Raw genomic sequence first — 20,201 nt, 5'->3', positions numbered from 1 at the left:
TACCAAGTAAATATTCCCTCAAACTACACAGTGGTCCCTTCCCTGAAGAATGTTTTCTTGGCACGGAGTTCTGCATGTAGCGAACTGCCTCTCCCAAGGAACGCTTTGGTAACGCTATCGGGGCTTAGGCTCTTCTAAAACCCTGCCGTGTAAGAGGAAGAACTGTGCTTTGGTTACAGGAGGAACGCAAGCCGAGTTTCTCCTGTAAGTGTGGGGCCTCAAGGTATGACTTTGTGGAAGGAATGCGAAGCAGTTTTGATTTCTCCGTGCCGCTCAGCCTAGGGCATTGAGGCAATTTGCATGACATGTAGGACGTGAGAGAACAGATTACATGGAGCTGTTGGAGTGCTGAGGAAATGTAGCTCTCCCAAGGAAGAGTGCAGTGTGTTGCCCTACACTTAACATACACAGAGTGACTGGGAAAGGTATCCGGGCCTGGAGGTTTCTTAGCAACCCAGTGGAGCCTGCGGGTACTCGGTGTTCTTGCACGGAATAGGGTGCCCAGCGAGATCCTAGGTGTCTTGCAAAGCGTACTAACGTTAAAAGAAAGGAGAACTGCAAGTAATGTCTCAAGGCAACTGCTCCACGTTCCGCTTCAGCAGGGATATTCAAGGCTTTACCTGGAGGAAAGGACTCACGTCAAGTTTCCTTGTAGCTCTAGAGCGTCTCAGGAGGAGCTCCCACCCAGGCTATGAAAGCACCCTGTTGATTTAGAAACAACTCGTTCCCTGCCCAGAGCCCTGCCTACAGTGACTAGAAACTTGTCCAAAACACTGGTATTTAGGTAGGTTCAAGGCGGCATGAATGGAGCTTTCAAAATGGGAAAGCAAGCCTTGTGCCATCAGGTCTCCGTTTCCAGTGAACACGCAGCCTACCTCCTTGTGATTTCTACCAAGTTACTATACACTCTAGCTACACACTGGTCCCTTCCCTGAATAACGTGTTCTTGGCACGGAGTTCTGCATGTAGCGAACTGCCTCTCCCAAGGAATGCTCTAGGTTCGCTATAGGGGCTTAGCCTCTTCTAAATCCCTGCAGTGTAAGAGGAAGAACTGTGCTTTGGTTACAGCAGGAACGCAAGGCAACTTTCTCCTGTAAGTATGGGGTCTTAAGGTATGACTTTGTAGAAGGAATGTGAAACAGTATTGGTTTCTCAGTGCCGCTCAGCCTAGGGCATTGAGGCAGATATGCATGACATGTAGACGTGAGACAACCGATGGCCCGGAGCTGTTGGAGTGCTGAGGAAATCTAGCTCTCCCAAGGAGGCGTGCAGTGTGTTGCCCTACACTTAGCATATTGAGAGTGACTGGGAAAGGTTTCCGGGCCTGGATGTTTCTTAGCTTCCCAGTCGAGCATGCCGGTCCTCGGTGTTCTTGCAGGGAATAGGGTGCCCACGAGAGTTACTAGGTGTCTTCATAAGCGTACTAAGGTTAAAAGAAAGCCGAACTGCAACTCATGTCTCCAGGAAACTGCTCCACGCTTCGGCTTCAGCGGGGCTATTCAAGGCTTTACCTTGAGGAAACGACTCACGTCAAGTTTCCTTTGAGCTCTAGAGCGGCTCAGGTGGAGCTCCCACCCAGGCTACGAAAGCACCCTGTTGATTTAGAAAAAACTCGTTCCCTTCCCAGAGCCCTGCCTACAGTGACTAGAAACTCGTCCAAAACACTGGTATTTAGGTAGGTTCAAGGCGGCATGAATGGAGCTTTCAAAATGGGAAAGCAAGCCTTGTGCCATCAGGTCCCCGTTTCCAGTGAACACGCAGCCTACCCCCTTGTGGTTTCTACCAAGTAAATATTCCCTCAAACTACACAGTGGTCCCTTCCCTGAAGAATGTTTTCTTGGCACGGAGTTCTGCATGTAGCGAACTGCCTCTCCCAAGGAACGCTTTGGTAACGCTATCGGGGCTTAGGCTCTTCCAAAACCCTGCCGTGTAAGAGGAAGAACTGTGCTTTGGTTACAGGAGGAACGCAAGCCGAGTTTCTCCTGTAAGTGTGGGGCCTCAAGGTATGACTTTGTGGAAGGAATGCGAAGCAGTTTTGATTTCTCCGTGCCGCTCAGCCTAGGGCATTGAGGCAATTTGCATGACATGTAGGACGTGAGAGAACAGATTACATGGAGCTGTTGGAGTGCTGAGGAAATGTAGCTCTCCCAAGGAAGAGTGCAGTGTGTTGCCCTACACTTAACATACACAGAGTGACTGGGAAAGGTATCCGGGCCTGGAGGTTTCTTAGCAACCCAGTGGAGCCTGCCGGTACTCGGTGTTCTTGCACGGAATCGGGTGCCCAGCGAGATCCTAGGTGTCTTGCAAAGCGTACTAACGTTAAAAGAAAGGAGAACTGCAAGTAATGTCTCAAGGCAACTGCTCCACGTTCCGCTTCAGCAGGGATATTCAAGGCTTTACCTGGAGGAAAGGACTCACGTCAAGTTTCCTTGTAGCTCTAGAGCGTCTCAGGAGGAGCTCCCACCCAGGCTATGAAAGCACCCTGTTGATTTAGAAACAACTCGTTCCCTGCCGAGAGCCCTGCCTACAGTGACTAGAAACTTGTCCAAAACACTGGTATTTAGGTAGGTTCAAGGCGGCATGAATGGAGCTTTCAAAATGGGAAAGCAAGCCTTGTGCCATCAGGTCTCCGTTTCCAGTGAACACGCAGCCTACCTCCTTGTGATTTCTACCAAGTTACTATACACTCTAGCTACACACTGGTCCCTTCCCTGAAGAACGTGTTCTTGGCACGGAGTTCTGCATGTAGCGAACTGCCTCTCCCAAGGAATGCTCTAGGTTCGCTATAGGGGCTTAGCCTCTTCTAAATCCCTGCAGTGTAAGAGGAAGAACTGTGCTTTGGTTACAGCAGGAACGCAAGGCAACTTTCTCCTGTAAGTATGGGGTCTTAAGGTATGACTTTGTAGAAGGAATGTGAAACAGTATTGGTTTCTCAGTGCCGCTCAGCCTAGGGCATTGAGGCAGATATGCATGACATGTAGACGTGAGACAACCGATGGCCCGGAGCTGTTGGAGTGCTGAGGAAATCTAGCTCTCCCAAGGAGGCGTGCAGTGTGTTGCCCTACACTTAGCATATTGAGAGTGACTGGGAAAGGTTTCCGGGCCTGGATGTTTCTTAGCTTCCCAGTCGAGCATGCCGGTCCTCGGTGTTCTTGCAGGGAATAGGGTGCCCACGAGAGTTACTAGGTGTCTTCATAAGCGTACTAAGGTTAAAAGAAAGCCGAACTGCAACTCATGTCTCCAGGAAACTGCTCCACGCTTCGGCTTCAGCGGGGCTATTCAAGGCTTTACCTTGAGGAAACGACTCACGTCAAGTTTCCTTTGAGCTCTAGAGCGGCTCAGGTGGAGCTCCCACCCAGGCTACGAAAGCACCCTGTTGATTTAGAAGAAACTCGTTCCCTTCCCAGAGCCCTGCCTACAGTGACTAGAAACTCGTCCAAAACACTGGTATTTAGGTAGGTTCAAGGCGGCATGAATGGAGCTTTCAAAATGGGAAAGCAAGCCTTGTGCCATCAGGTCCCCGTTTCCAGTGAACACGCAGCCTACCCCCTTGTGGTTTCTACCAAGTAAATATTCCCTCAAACTACACAGTGGTCCCTTCCCTGAAGAATGTTTTCTTGGCACGGAGTTCTGCATGTAGCGAACTGCCTCTCCCAAGGAACGCTTTGGTAACGCTATCGGGGCTTAGGCTCTTCTAAAACCCTGCCGTGTAAGAGGAAGAACTGTGCTTTGGTTACAGCAGGAACGCAAGCCGAGTTTCTCCTGTAAGTGTGGGGCCTCAAGGTATGACTTTGTAGAAGGAATGCGAAGCAGTTTTGATTTCTCCGTGCCGCTCAGCCTAGGGCATTGAGGCAATTTGCATGACATGTAGGACGTGAGAGAACAGATTACATGGAGCTGCTGGAATGCTGAGGAAATGTAGCACTCCCAAGGAAGAGTGCAGTGTGTTGCCCTACACTTAACATACACAGAGTGACTGGGAAAGGTATCCGGGCCTGGAGGTTTCTTAGCAACCCAGTGGAGCCTGCCGGTACTCGGTGTTCTTGCACGGAATCGGGTGCCCAGCGAGATCCTAGGTGTCTTGCAAAGCGTACTAACGTTAAAAGAAAGGAGAACTGCAAGTAACGCCTCAAGGCAACTGCTCCACGTTCCGCTTCAGCAGGGATATTCAAGGCTTTACCTGGAGGAAAGGACTCACGTCAAGTTTCCTTGTAGCTCTAGAGCGTCTCAGGAGGAGCTCCCACCCAGGCTCTGAAAGCACCCTGTTGATTTAGAAACAACTCGTTCCCTGCCCAGAGCCCTGCCTACAGTGACTAGAAACTTGTCCAAAACACTGGTATTTAGGTAGGTTCAAGGCGGCATGAATGGAGCTTTCAAAATGGGAAAGCAAGCCTTGTGCCATCAGGTCTCCGTTTCCAGTGAACACGCAGCCTACCTCCTTGTGATTTCTACCAAGTTACTATACACTCTAGCTACACACTGGTCCCTTCCCTGAATAACGTGTTCTTGGCACGGAGTTCTGCATGTAGCGAACTGCCTCTCCCAAGGAATGCTCTAGGTTCGCTATAGGGGCTTAGCCTCTTCTAAATCCCTGCAGTGTAAGAGGAAGAACTGTGCTTTGGTTACAGCAGGAACGCAAGGCAACTTTCTCCTGTAAGTATGGGGTCTTAAGGTATGACTTTGTAGAAGGAATGTGAAACAGTATTGGTTTCTCAGTGCCGCTCAGCCTAGGGCATTGAGGCAGATATGCATGACATGTAGACGTGAGACAACCGATGGCCCGGAGCTGTTGGAGTGCTGAGGAAATCTAGCTCTCCCAAGGAGGCGTGCAGTGTGTTGCCCTACACTTAGCATATTGAGAGTGACTGGGAAAGGTTTCCGGGCCTGGATGTTTCTTAGCTTCCCAGTCGAGCATGCCGGTCCTCGGTGTTCTTGCAGGGAATAGGGTGCCCACGAGAGTTACTAGGTGTCTTCATAAGCGTACTAAGGTTAAAAGAAAGCCGAACTGCAACTCATGTCTCCAGGAAACTGCTCCACGCTTCGGCTTCAGCGGGGCTATTCAAGGCTTTACCTTGAGGAAACGACTCACGTCAAGTTTCCTTTGAGCTCTAGAGCGGCTCAGGTGGAGCTCCCACCCAGGCTACGAAAGCACCCTGTTGATTTAGAAAAAACTCGTTCCCTTCCCAGAGCCCTGCCTACAGTGACTAGAAACTCGTCCAAAACACTGGTATTTAGGTAGGTTCAAGGCGGCATGAATGGAGCTTTCAAAATGGGAAAGCAAGCCTTGTGCCATCAGGTCCCCGTTTCCAGTGAACACGCAGCCTACCCCCTTGTGGTTTCTACCAAGTAAATATTCCCTCAAACTACACAGTGGTCCCTTCCCTGAAGAATGTTTTCTTGGCACGGAGTTCTGCATGTAGCGAACTGCCTCTCCCAAGGAACGCTTTGGTAACGCTATCGGGGCTTAGGCTCTTCTAAAACCCTGCCGTGTAAGAGGAAGAACTGTGCTTTGGTTACAGGAGGAACGCAAGCCGAGTTTCTCCTGTAAGTGTGGGGCCTCAAGGTATGACTTTGTGGAAGGAATGCGAAGCAGTTTTGATTTCTCCGTGCCGCTCAGCCTAGGGCATTGAGGCAATTTGCATGACATGTAGGACGTGAGAGAACAGATTACATGGAGCTGTTGGAGTGCTGAGGAAATGTAGCTCTCCCAAGGAAGAGTGCAGTGTGTTGCCCTACACTTAACATACACAGAGTGACTGGGAAAGGTATCCGGGCCTGGAGGTTTCTTAGCAACCCAGTGGAGCCTGCCGGTACTCGGTGTTCTTGCACGGAATAGGGTGCCCAGCGAGATCCTAGGTGTCTTGCAAAGCGTACTAACGTTAAAAGAAAGGAGAACTGCAAGTAATGTCTCAAGGCAACTGCTCCACGTTCCGCTTCAGCAGGGATATTCAAGGCTTTACCTGGAGGAAAGGACTCACGTCAAGTTTCCTTGTAGCTCTAGAGCGTCTCAGGAGGAGCTCCCACCCAGGCTATGAAAGCACCCTGTTGATTTAGAAACAACTCGTTCCCTGCCCAGAGCCCTGCCTACAGTCACAAGAAACTCGTCCAAAACACTGGTATTTAGGTAGGTTCAAGGCGGCATGAATGGAGCTTTCAAAATGGGAAAGCAAGCCTTGTGCCATCAGGTCCCCGTTTCCAGTGAACACGCAGCCTACCCCCTTGTGATTTCTACCAAGTAAATATTCCCTCAAACTACACAGTGGTCCCTTCCCTGAAGAATGTTTTCTTGGCACGGAGTTCTGCATGTAGCGAACTGCCTCTCCCAAGGAACGCTTTGGTAACGCTATCGGGGCTTAGGCTCTTCTAAAACCCTGCCGTGTAAGAGGAAGAACTGTGCTTTGGTTACAGCAGGAACGCAAGCCGAGTTTCTCCTGTAAGTGTGGGGCCTCAAGGTATGACTTTGTAGAAGGAATGCGAAGCAGTTTTGATTTCTCAGTGCCGCTCAGCCTAGGGCATTGAGGCAATTTGCATGACATGTAGGACGTGAGAGAACAGATTACATGGAGCTGCTGGAGTGCTGAGGAAATGTAGCACTCCCAAGGAAGAGTGCAGTGTGTTGCCCTACACTTAACATACACAGAGTGACTGGGAAAGGTATCCGGGCCTGGAGGTTTCTTAGCAACCCAGTGGAGCCTGCCGGTACTCGGTGTTCTTGCACGGAATCGGGTGCCCAGCGAGATCCTAGGTGTCTTGCAAAGCGTACTAACGTTAAAAGAAAGGAGAACTGCAAGTAACGCCTCAAGGCAACTGCTCCACGTTCCGCTTCAGCAGGGATATTCAAGGCTTTACCTGGAGGAAAGGACTCACGTCAAGTTTCCTTGTAGCTCTAGAGCGTCTCAGGAGGAGCTCCCACACAGGCTCTGAAAGCACCCTGTTGATTTAGAAACAACTCGTTCCCTGCCCAGAGCCCTGCCTACAGTGACTAGAAACTTGTCCAAAACACTGGTATTTAGGTAGGTTCAAGGCGGCATGAATGGAGCTTTCAAAATGGGAAAGCAAGCCTTGTGCCATCAGGTCTCCGTTTCCAGTGAACACGCAGCCTACCTCCTTGTGATTTCTACCAAGTTACTATACACTCTAGCTACACACTGGTCCCTTCCCTGAATAACGTGTTCTTGGCACGGAGTTCTGCATGTAGCGAACTGCCTCTCCCAAGGAATGCTCTAGGTTCGCTATAGGGGCTTAGCCTCTTCTAAATCCCTGCAGTGTAAGAGGAAGAACTGTGCTTTGGTTACAGCAGGAACGCAAGGCAACTTTCTCCTGTAAGTATGGGGTCTTAAGGTATGACTTTGTAGAAGGAATGTGAAACAGTATTGGTTTCTCAGTGCCGCTCAGCCTAGGGCATTGAGGCAGATATGCATGACATGTAGACGTGAGACAACCGATGGCCCGGAGCTGTTGGAGTGCTGAGGAAATCTAGCTCTCCCAAGGAGGCGTGCAGTGTGTTGCCCTACACTTAGCATATTGAGAGTGACTGGGAAAGGTTTCCGGGCCTGGATGTTTCTTAGCTTCCCAGTCGAGCATGCCGGTCCTCGGTGTTCTTGCAGGGAATAGGGTGCCCACGAGAGTTACTAGGTGTCTTCATAAGCGTACTAAGGTTAAAAGAAAGCCGAACTGCAACTCATGTCTCCAGGAAACTGCTCCACGCTTCGGCTTCAGCGGGGCTATTCAAGGCTTTACCTTGAGGAAACGACTCACGTCAAGTTTCCTTTGAGCTCTAGAGCGGCTCAGGTGGAGCTCCCACCCAGGCTACGAAAGCACCCTGTTGATTTAGAAAAAACTCGTTCCCTTCCCAGAGCCCTGCCTACAGTGACTAGAAACTCGTCCAAAACACTGGTATTTAGGTAGGTTCAAGGCGGCATGAATGGAGCTTTCAAAATGGGAAAGCAAGCCTTGTGCCATCAGGTCCCCGTTTCCAGTGAACACGCAGCCTACCCCCTTGTGGTTTCTACCAAGTAAATATTCCCTCAAACTACACAGTGGTCCCTTCCCTGAAGAATGTTTTCTTGGCACGGAGTTCTGCATGTAGCGAACTGCCTCTCCCAAGGAACGCTTTGGTAACGCTATCGGGGCTTAGGCTCTTCTAAAACCCTGCCGTGTAAGAGGAAGAACTGTGCTTTGGTTACAGGAGGAACGCAAGCCGAGTTTCTCCTGTAAGTGTGGGGCCTCAAGGTATGACTTTGTGGAAGGAATGCGAAGCAGTTTTGATTTCTCCGTGCCGCTCAGCCTAGGGCATTGAGGCAATTTGCATGACATGTAGGACGTGAGAGAACAGATTACATGGAGCTGTTGGAGTGCTGAGGAAATGTAGCTCTCCCAAGGAAGAGTGCAGTGTGTTGCCCTACACTTAACATACACAGAGTGACTGGGAAAGGTATCCGGGCCTGGAGGTTTCTTAGCAACCCAGTGGAGCCTGCCGGTACTCGGTGTTCTTGCACGGAATAGGGTGCCCAGCGAGATCCTAGGTGTCTTGCAAAGCGTACTAACGTTAAAAGAAAGGAGAACTGCAAGTAATGTCTCAAGGCAACTGCTCCACGTTCCGCTTCAGCAGGGATATTCAAGGCTTTACCTGGAGGAAAGGACTCACGTCAAGTTTCCTTGTAGCTCTAGAGCGTCTCAGGAGGAGCTCCCACCCAGGCTATGAAAGCACCCTGTTGATTTAGAAACAACTCGTTCCCTGCCCAGAGCCCTGCCTACAGTCACAAGAAACTCGTCCAAAACACTGGTATTTAGGTAGGTTCAAGGCGGCATGAATGGAGCTTTCAAAATGGGAAAGCAAGCCTTGTGCCATCAGGTCCCCGTTTCCAGTGAACACGCAGCCTACCCCCTTGTGATTTCTACCAAGTAAATATTCCCTCAAACTACACAGTGGTCCCTTCCCTGAAGAATGTTTTCTTGGCACGGAGTTCTGCATGTAGCGAACTGCCTCTCCCAAGGAACGCTTTGGTAACGCTATCGGGGCTTAGGCTCTTCTAAAACCCTGCCGTGTAAGAGGAAGAACTGTGCTTTGGTTACAGCAGGAACGCAAGCCGAGTTTCTCCTGTAAGTGTGGGGCCTCAAGGTATGACTTTGTAGAAGGAATGCGAAGCAGTTTTGATTTCTCCGTGCCGCTCAGCCTAGGGCATTGAGGCAATTTGCATGACATGTAGGACGTGAGAGAACAGATTACATGGAGCTGCTGGAGTGCTGAGGAAATGTAGCACTCCCAAGGAAGAGTGCAGTGTGTTGCCCTACACTTAACATACACAGAGTGACAGGGAAAGGTATCCGGGCCTGGAGGTTTCTTAGCAACCCAGTGGAGCCTGCCGGTACTCGGTGTTCTTGCACGGAATCGGGTGCCCAGCGAGATCCTAGGTGTCTTGCAAAGCGTACTAACGTTAAAAGAAAGGAGAACTGCAAGTAACGCCTCAAGGCAACTGCTCCACGTTCCGCTTCAGCAGGGATATTCAAGGCTTTACCTGGAGGAAAGGACTCACGTCAAGTTTCCTTGTAGCTCTAGAGCGTCTCAGGAGGAGCTCCCACACAGGCTCTGAAAGCACCCTGTTGATTTAGAAACAACTCGTTCCCTGCCCAGAGCCCTGCCTACAGTGACTAGAAACTTGTCCAAAACACTGGTATTTAGGTAGGTTCAAGGCGGCATGAATGGAGCTTTCAAAATGGGAAAGCAAGCCTTGTGCCATCAGGTCTCCGTTTCCAGTGAACACGCAGCCTACCTCCTTGTGATTTCTACCAAGTTACTATACACTCTAGCTACACACTGGTCCCTTCCCTGAATAACGTGTTCTTGGCACGGAGTTCTGCATGTAGCGAACTGCCTCTCCCAAGGAATGCTCTAGGTTCGCTATAGGGGCTTAGCCTCTTCTAAATCCCTGCAGTGTAAGAGGAAGAACTGTGCTTTGGTTACAGCAGGAACGCAAGGCAACTTTCTCCTGTAAGTATGGGGTCTTAAGGTATGACTTTGTAGAAGGAATGTGAAACAGTATTGGTTTCTCAGTGCCGCTCAGCCTAGGGCATTGAGGCAGATATGCATGACATGTAGACGTGAGACAACCGATTGCCCGGAGCTGTGGGAGTGCTGAGGAAATCTAGCTCTCCCAAGGAGGCGTGCAGTGTGTTGCCCTACACTTAGCATATTGAGAGTGACTGGGAAAGGTTTCCGGGCCTGGATGTTTCTTAGCTTCCCAGTCGAGCATGCCGGTCCTCGGTGTTCTTGCAGGGAATAGGGTGCCCACGAGAGTTACTAGGTGTCTTCATAAGCGTACTAAGGTTAAAAGAAAGCCGAACTGCAACTCATGTCTCCAGGAAACTGCTCCACGCTTCGGCTTCAGCGGGGCTATTCAAGGCTTTACCTTGAGGAAACGACTCACGTCAAGTTTCCTTTGAGCTCTAGAGCGGCTCAGGTGGAGCTCCCACCCAGGCTACGAAAGCACCCTGTTGATTTAGAAAAAACTCGTTCCCTTCCCAGAGCCCTGCCTACAGTGACTAGAAACTCGTCCAAAACACTGGTATTTAGGTAGGTTCAAGGCGGCATGAATGGAGCTTTCAAAATGGGAAAGCAAGCCTTGTGCCATCAGGTCCCCGTTTCCAGTGAACACGCAGCCTACCCCCTTGTGGTTTCTACCAAGTAAATATTCCCTCAAACTACACAGTGGTCCCTTCCCTGAAGAATGTTTTCTTGGCACGGAGTTCTGCATGTAGCGAACTGCCTCTCCCAAGGAACGCTTTGGTAACGCTATCGGGGCTTAGGCTCTTCTAAAACCCTGCCGTGTAAGAGGAAGAACTGTGCTTTGGTTACAGGAGGAACGCAAGCCGAGTTTCTCCTGTAAGTGTGGGGCCTCAAGGTATGACTTTGTGGAAGGAATGCGAAGCAGTTTTGATTTCTCCGTGCCGCTCAGCCTAGGGCATTGAGGCAATTTGCATGACATGTAGGACGTGAGAGAACAGATTACATGGAGCTGTTGGAGTGCTGAGGAAATGTAGCTCTCCCAAGGAAGAGTGCAGTGTGTTGCCCTACACTTAACATACACAGAGTGACTGGGAAAGGTATCCGGGCCTGGAGGTTTCTTAGCAACCCAGTGGAGCCTGCCGGTACTCGGTGTTCTTGCACGGAATCGGGTGCCCAGCGAGATCCTAGGTGTCTTGCAAAGCGTACTAACGTTAAAAGAAAGGAGAACTGCAAGTAATGTCTCAAGGCAACTGCTCCACGTTCCGCTTCAGCAGGGCTATTCAAGGCTTTACCTGGAGGAAAGGACTCACGTCAAGTTTCCTTGTAGCTCTAGAGCGTCTCAGGAGGAGCTCCCACCCAGGCTATGAAAGCACCCTGTTGATTTAGAAACAACTCGTTCCCTGCCCAGAGCCCTGCCTACAGTGACTAGAAACTTGTCCAAAACACTGGTATTTAGGTAGGTTCAAGGCGGCATGAATGGAGCTTTCAAAATGGGAAAGCAAGCCTTGTGCCATCAGGTCTCCGTTTCCAGTGAACACGCAGCCTACCTCCTTGTGATTTCTACCAAGTTACTATACACTCTAGCTACACACTGGTCCCTTCCCTGAATAACGTGTTCTTGGCACGGAGTTCTGCATGTAGCGAACTGCCTCTCCCAAGGAATGCTCTAGGTTCGCTATAGGGGCTTAGCCTCTTCTAAATCCCTGCAGTGTAAGAGGAAGAACTGTGCTTTGGTTACAGCAGGAACGCAAGGCAACTTTCTCCTGTAAGTATGGGGTCTTAAGGTATGACTTTGTAGAAGGAATGTGAAACAGTATTGGTTTCTCAGTGCCGCTCAGCCTAGGGCATTGAGGCAGATATGCATGACATGTAGACGTGAGACAACCGATGGCCCGGAGCTGTTGGAGTGCTGAGGAAATCTAGCTCTCCCAAGGAGGCGTGCAGTGTGTTGCCCTACACTTAGCATATTGAGAGTGACTGGGAAAGGTTTCCGGGCCTGGATGTTTCTTAGCTTCCCAGTCGAGCATGCCGGTCCTCGGTGTTCTTGCAGGGAATAGGGTGCCCACGAGAGTTACTAGGTGTCTTCATAAGTGTACTAAGGTTAAAACAAAGCCGAACTGCAACTCATGTCTCCAGGAAACTGCTCCACGCTTCGGCTTCAGCGGGGCTATTCAAGGCTTTACCTTGAGGAAACGACTCACGTCAAGTTTCCTTTGAGCTCTAGAGCGGCTCAGGTGGAGCTCCCACCCAGGCTACGAAAGCACCCTGTTGATTTAGAAAAAACTCGTTCCCTTCCCAGAGCCCTGCCTACAGTGACTAGAAACTCGTCCAAAACACTGGTATTTAGGTAGGTTCAAGGCGGCATGAATGGAGCTTTGAAAATGGGAAAGCAAGCCTTGTGCCATCAGGTCCCCGTTTCCAGTGAACACGCAGCCTACCCCCTTGTGGTTTCTACCAAGTAAATATTCCCTCAAACTACACAGTGGTCCCTTCCCTGAAGAATGTTTTCTTGGCACGGAGTTCTGCATGTAGCGAACTGCCTCTCCCAAGGAACGCTTTGGTAATGCTATCGGGGCTTAGGCTCTTCTAAAACCCTGCCGTGTAAGAGGAAGAACTGTGCTTTGGTTACAGGAGGAACGCAAGCCGAGTTTCTCCTGTAAGTGTGGGGCCTCAAGGTATGACTTTGTGGAAGGAATGCGAAGCAGTTTTGATTTCTCCGTGCCGCTCAGCCTAGGGCATTGAGGCAATTTGCATGACATGTAGGACGTGAGAGAACAGATTACATGGAGCTGTTGGAGTGCTGAGGAAATGTAGCTCTCCCAAGGAAGAGTGCAGTGTGTTGCCCTACACTTAACATACACAGAGTGACTGGGAAAGGTATCCGGGCCTGGAGGTTTCTTAGCAACCCAGTGGAGCCTGCCGGTACTCGGTGTTCTTGCACGGAATCGGGTGCCCAGCGAGATCCTAGGTGTCTTGCAAAGCGTACTAACGTTAAAAGAAAGGAGAACTGCAAGTAATGTCTCAAGGCAACTGCTCCACGTTCCGCTTCAGCAGGGATATTCAAGGCTTTACCTGGAGGAAAGGACTCACGTCAAGTTTCCTTGTAGCTCTAGAGCGTCTCAGGAGGAGCTCCCACCCAGGCTATGAAAGCACCCTGTTGATCTAGAAACAACTCGTTCCCTGCCCAGAGCCCTGCCTACAGTGACTAGAAACTTGTCCAAAACACTGGTATTTAGGTAGGTTCAAGGCGGCATGAATGGAGCTTTCAAAATGGGAAAGCAAGCCTTGTGCCATCAGGTCTCCGTTTCCAGTGAACACGCAGCCTACCTTCTTGTGATTTCTACCAAGTTACTATACACTCTAGCTACACACTGGTCCCTTCCCTGAATAACGTGTTCTTGGCACGGAGCTCTGCATGGAGCGAACTGCCTCTCCCAAGGAATGCTGTAGGTTCGCTATAGGGGCTTAGCCTCTTCTAAATCCCTGCAGTGTAAGAGGAAGAACTGTGCTTTGGTTACAGCAGGAACGCAAGGCAACTTTCTCCTGTAAGTATGGGGTCTTAAGGTATGACTTTGTAGAAGGAATGTGAAACAGTATTGGTTTCTCAGTGCCGCTCAGCCTAGGGCATTGAGGCAGATATGCATGACATGTAGACGTGAGACAACCGATGGCCCGGAGCTGTTGGAGTGCTGAGGAAATCTAGCTCTCCCAAGGAGGCGTGCAGTGTGTTGCCCTACACTTAGCATATTGAGAGTGACTGGGAAAGGTTTCCGGGCCTGGATGTTTCTTAGCTTCCCAGTCGAGCATGCCGGTCCTCGGTGTTCTTGCAGGGAATAGGGTGCCCACGAGAGTTACTAGGTGTCTTCATAAGCGTACTAAGGTTAAAAGAAAGCCGAACTGCAACTCATGTCTCCAGGAAACTGCTCCACGCTTCGGCTTCAGCAGGGCTATTCAAGGCTTTACCTTGAGGAAACGACTCACGTCAAGTTTCCTTTGAGCTCTAGAGCGGCTCAGGTGGAGCTCCCACCCAGGCTACGAAAGCACCCTGTTGATTTAGAAAAAACTCGTTCCCTTCCCAGAGCCCTGCCTACAGTGACTAGAAACTCGTCCAAAACACTGGTATTTAGGTAGGTTCAAGGCGGCATGAATGGAGCTTTCAAAATGGGAAAGCAAGCCTTGTGCCATCAGGTCCCCGTTTCCAGTGAACACGCAGCCTACCCCCTTGTGGTTTCTACCAAGTAAATATTCCCTCAAACTACACAGTGGTCCCTTCCCTGAAGAATGTTTTCTTGGCACGGAGTTCTGCATGTAGCGAACTCCCTCTCCCAAGGAACGCTTTGGTAACGCTATCGGGGCTTAGGCTCTTCTAAAACCCTGCCGTGTAAGAGGAAGAACTGTGCTTTGGTTACAGGAGGAACGCAAGCCGAGTTTCTCCTGTAAGTGTGGGGCCTCAAGGTATGACTTTGTGGAAGGAATGCGAAGCAGTTTTGATTTCTCCGTGCTGCTCAGCCTAGGGCATTGAGGCAATTTGCATGACATGTAGGACGTGAGAGAACAGATTACATGGAGCTGTTGGAGTGCTGAGGAAATGTAGCTCTCCCAAGGAAGAGTGCAGTGTGTTGCCCTACACTTAACATACACAGAGTGACTGGGAAAGGTATCCGGGCCTGGAGGTTTCTTAGCAACCCAGTGGAGCCTGCCGGTACTCGGTGTTCTTGCACGGAATCGGGTGCCCAGCGAGATCCTAGGTGTCTTGCAAAGCGTACTAACGTTAAAAGAAAGGAGAACTGCAAGTAACGCCTCAAGGCAACTGCTCCACGTTCCGCTTCAGCAGGGATATTCAAGGCTTTACCTGGAGGAAAGGACTCACGTCAAGTTTCCTTGTAGCTCTAGAGCGTCTCAGGAGGAGCTCCCACCCAGGCTCTGAAAGCACCCTGTTGATTTAGAAACAACTCGTTCCCTGCCCAGAGCCCTGCCTACAGTGACTAGAAACTTGTCCAAAACACTGGTATTTAGGTAGGTTCAAGGCGGCATGAATGGAGCTTTCAAAATGGGAAAGCAAGCCTTGTGCCATCAGGTCTCCGTTTCCAGTGAACACGCAGCCTACCTCCTTGTGATTTCTACCAAGTTACTATACACTCTAGCTACACACTGGTCCCTTCCCTGAAGAACGTGTTCTTGGCACGGAGTTCTGCATGTAGCGAACTGCCTCTCCCAAGGAATGCTCTAGGTTCGCTATAGGGGCTTAGCCTCTTCTAAATCCCTGCAGTGTAAGAGGAAGAACTGTGCTTTGGTTACAGCAGGAACGCAAGGCAACTTTCTCCTGTAAGTATGGGGTCTTAAGGTATGACTTTGTAGAAGGAATGTGAAACAGTATTGGTTTCTCAGTGCCGCTCAGCCTAGGGCATTGAGGCAGATATGCATGACATGTAGACGTGAGACAACCGATGGCCCGGAGCTGTTGGAGTGCTGAGGAAATCTAGCTCTCCCAAGAAGGCGTGCAGTGTGTTGCCCTACACTTAGCATATTGAGAGTGACTGGGAAAGGTTTCCGGGCCTGGATGTTTCTTAGCTTCCCAGTCGAGCATGCCGGTCCTCGGTGTTCTTGCAGGGAATAGGGTGCCCACGAGAGTTACTAGGTGTCTTCATAAGCGTACTAAGGTTAAAAGAAAGCCGAACTGCAACTCATGTCTCCAGGAAACTGCTCCACGCTTCGGCTTCAGCGGGGCTATTCAAGGCTTTACCTTGAGGAAACGACTCACGTCAAGTTTCCTTTGAGCTCTAGAGCGGCTCAGGTGGAGCTCCCACCCAGGCTACGAAAGCACCCTGTTGATTTAGAAAAAACTCGTTCCCTTCCCAGAGCCCTGCCTACAGTGACTAGAAACTCGTCCAAAACACTGGTATTTAGGTAGGTTCAAGGCGGCATGAATGGAGCTTTCAAAATGGGAAAGCAAGCCTTGTGCCATCAGGTCTCCGTTTCCAGTGAACACGCAGCCTACCTCCTTGTGATTTCTACCAAGTTACTATACACTCTAGCTACACACTGGTCCCTTCCCTGAAGAACGTGTTCTTGGCACGGAGTTCTGCATGTAGCGAACTGCCTCTCCCAAGGAATGCTCTAGGTTCGCTATAGGGGCTTAGCCTCTTCTAAATCCCTGCAGTGTAAGAGGAAGAACTGTGCTTTGGTTACAGCAGGAACGCAAGGCAACTTTCTCCTGTAAGTATGGGGTCTTAAGGTATGACTTTGTAGAAGGAATGTGAAACAGTGTTGGTTTCTCAGTGCCGCTCAGCCTAGGGCATTGAGGCAGATATGCATGACATGTAGACGTGAGACAACAGATTGCCCGGAGCTGTTGGAGTGCTGAGGAAATCTAGCTCTCCCAAGGAGGCGTGCAGTGTGTTGCCCTACACTTAGCATATTGAGAGTGACTGGGAAAGGTTTCCGGGCCTGGATGTTTCTTAGCTTCCCAGTCGAGCATGCCGGTCCTCGGTGTTCTTGCAGGGAATAGGGTGCCCACGAGAGTTACTAGGTGTCTTCATAAGCGTACTAAGGTTAAAAGAAAGCAGAACTGCAACTCATGTCTCCAGGAAACTGCTCCACGCTTCGGCTTCAGCAGGGCTATTCAAGGCTTTACCTTGAGGAAACGACTCACGTCAAGTTTCCTTTGAGCTCTAGAGCGGCTCAGGTGGAGCTCCCACCCAGGCTACGAAAGCACCCTGTTGATTTAGAAGAAACTCGTTCCCTTCCCAGAGCCCTGCCTACAGTCACAAGAAACTCGTCCAAAACACTGGTATTTAGGTAGGTTCAAGGTGGCATGAATGGAGCTTTCAAAATGGGAAAGCAAGCCTTGTGCCATCAGGTCCCCGTTTCCAGTGAACACGCAGCCTACCCCCTTGTGATTTCTACCAAGTAAATATTCCCTCAAACTACACAGTGGTCGCTTCCCTGAAGAATGTTTTCTTGGCACGGAGTTCTGCATGTAGCGAACTGCCTCTCCCAAGGAACGCTTTGGTAACGCTATCGGGGCTTAGGCTCTTCTAAAACCCTGCCGTGTAAGAGGAAGAACTGTGCTTTGGTTACAGCAGGAACGCAAGCCGAGTTTCTCCTGTAAGTGTGGGGCCTCAAGGTATGACTTTGTAGAAGGAATGCGAAGCAGTTTTGATTTCTCCGTGCCGCTCAGCCTAGGGCATTGAGGCAATTTGCATGACATGTAGGACGTGAGAGAACAGATTACATGGAGCTGCTGGAGTGCTGAGGAAATGTAGCACTCCCAAGGAAGAGTGCAGTGTGTTGCCCTACACTTAACATACACAGAGTGACTGGGAAAGGTATCCGGGCCTGGAGGTTTCTTAGCAACCCAGTGGAGCCTGCCGGTACTCGGTGTTCTTGCACGGAATCGGGTGCCCAGCGAGATCCTAGGTGTCTTGCAAAGCGTACTAACGTTAAAAGAAAGGAGAACTGCAAGTAACGCCTCAAGGCAACTGCTCCACGTTCCGCTTCAGCAGGGATATTCAAGGCTTTACCTGGAGGAAAGGACTCACGTCAAGTTTCCTTGTAGCTCTAGAGCGTCTCAGGAGGAGCTCCCACCCAGGCTATGAAAGCACCCTGTTGATTTAGAAACAACTCGTTCCCTGCCCAGAGCCCTGCCTACAGTGACTAGAAACTTGTCCAAAACACTGGTATTTAGGTAGGTTCAAGGCGGCATGAATGGAGCTTTCAAAATGGGAAAGCAAGCCTTGTGCCATCAGGTCTCCGTTTCCAGTGAACACGCAGCCTACCTCCTTGTGATTTCTACCAAGTTACTATACACTCTAGCTACACACTGGTCCCTTCCCTGAATAACGTGTTCTTGGCACGGAGTTCTGCATGTAGCGAACTGCCTCTCCCAAGGAATGCTCTAGGTACGCTATAGGGGCTTAGCCTCTTCTAAATCCCTGCAGTGTAAGAGGAAGAACTGTGCTTTGGTTACAGCAGGAACGCAAGGCAACTTTCTCCTGTAAGTATGGGGTCTTAAGGTATGACTTTGTAGAAGGAATGTGAAACAGTGTTGGTTTCTCAGTGCCGCTCAGCCTAGGGCATTGAGGCAGATATGCATGACATGTAGACGTGAGACAACAGATTGCCCGGAGCTGTTGGAGTGCTGAGGAAATCTAGCTCTCCCAAGGAGGCGTGCAGTGTGTTGCCCTACACTTAGCATATTGAGAGTGACTGGGAAAGGTTTCCGGGCCTGGATGTTTCTTAGCTTCCCAGTCGAGCATGCCGGTCCTCGGTGTTCTTGCAGGGAATAGGGTGCCCACGAGAGTTACTAGGTGTCTTCATAAGCGTACTAAGGTTAAAAGAAAGCAGAACTGCAACTCATGTCTCCAGGAAACTGCTCCACGCTTCGGCTTCAGCAGGGCTATTCAAGGCTTTACCTTGAGGAAACGACTCACGTCAAGTTTCCTTTGAGCTCTAGAGCGGCTCAGGTGGAGCTCCCACCCAGGCTACGAAAGCACCCTGTTGATTTAGAAGAAACTCGTTCCCTTCCCAGAGCCCTGCCTACAGTCACAAGAAACTCGTCCAAAACACTGGTATTTAGGTAGGTTCAAGGCGGCATGAATGGAGCTTTCAAAATGGGAAAGCAAGCCTTGTGCCATCAGGTCCCCGTTTCCAGTGAACACGCAGCCTACCCCCTTGTGATTTCTACCAAGTAAATATTCCCTCAAACTACACAGTGGTCCCTTCCCTGAAGAATGTTTTCTTGGCACGGAGTTCTGCATGTAGCGAACTGCCTCTCCCAAGGAACGCTTTGGTAACGCTATCGGGGCTTAGGCTCTTCTAAAACCCTGCCGTGTAAGAGGAAGAACTGTGCTTTGGTTACAGCAGGAACGCAAGCCGAGTTTCTCCTGTAAGTGTGGGGCCTCAAGGTATGACTTTGTAGAAGGAATGCGAAGCAGTTTTGATTTCTCCGTGCCGCTCAGCCTAGGGCATTGAGGCAATTTGCATGACATGTAGGACGTGAGAGAACAGATTACATGGAGCTGCTGGAGTGCTGAGGAAATGTAGCACTCCCAAGGAAGAGTGCAGTGTGTTGCCCTACACTTAACATACACAGAGTGACTGGGAAAGGTATCCGGGCCTGGAGGTTTCTTAGCAACCCAGTGGAGCCTGCCGGTACTCGGTGTTCTTGCACGGAATCGGGTGCCCAGCGAGATCCTAGGTGTCTTGCAAAGCGTACTAACGTTAAAAGAAAGGAGAACTGCAAGTAACGCCTCAAGGCAACTGCTCCACGTTCCGCTTCAGCAGGGATATTCAAGGCTTTACCTGGAGGAAAGGACTCACGTCAAGTTTCCTTGTAGCTCTAGAGCGTCTCAGGAGGAGCTCCCACCCAGGCTCTGAAAGCACCCTGTTGATTTAGAAACAACTCGTTCCCTGCCCAGAGCCCTGCCTACAGTGACTAGAAACTTGTTCAAAACACTGGTATTTAGGTAGGTTCAAGGCGGCATGGATGGAGCTTTCAAAATGGGAAAGCAAGCCTTGTGCCATCAGGTCTCCGTTTCCAGTGAACACGCAGCCTACCTCCTTGTGATTTCTACCAAGTTACTATACACTCTAGCTACACACTGGTCCCTTCCCTGAATAACGTGTTCTTGGCACGGAGTTCTGCATGTAGCGAACTGCCTCTCCCAAGGAATGCTCTAGGTACGCTATAGGGGCTTAGCCTCTTCTAAATCCCTGCAGTGTAAGAGGAAGAACTGTGCTTTGGTTACAGCAGGAACGCAAGGCAACTTTCTCCTGTAAGTATGGGGTCTTAAGGTATGACTTTGTAGAAGGAATGTGAAACAGTGTTGGTTTCTCAGTGCCGCTCAGCCTAGGGCATTGAGGCAGATATGCATGACATGTAGACGTGAGACAACAGATTGCCCGGGGCTGTTGGAGTGCTGAGGAAATCTAGCTCTCCCAAGGAGGCGTGCAGTGTGTTGCCCTACACTTAGCATATTGAGAGTGACTGGGAAAGGTTTCCGGGCCTGGATGTTTCTTAGCTTCCCAGTCGAGCATGCCGGTCCTCGGTGTTCTTGCAGGGAATAGGGTGCCCACGAGAGTTACTAGGTGTCTTCATAAGCGTACTAAGGTTAAAAGAAAGCAGAACTGCAACTCATGTCTCCAGGAAACTGCTCCACGCTTCGGCTTCAGCGGGGCTATTCAAGGCTTTACC

This window comes from Eubalaena glacialis, chromosome 17 (genome assembly GCF_028564815.1).
Source record: "Eubalaena glacialis isolate mEubGla1 chromosome 17, mEubGla1.1.hap2.+ XY, whole genome shotgun sequence".
Lineage (NCBI taxonomy): Eukaryota > Metazoa > Chordata > Mammalia > Artiodactyla > Balaenidae > Eubalaena > Eubalaena glacialis.
This window is presented reverse-complemented; position numbering follows the sequence as displayed.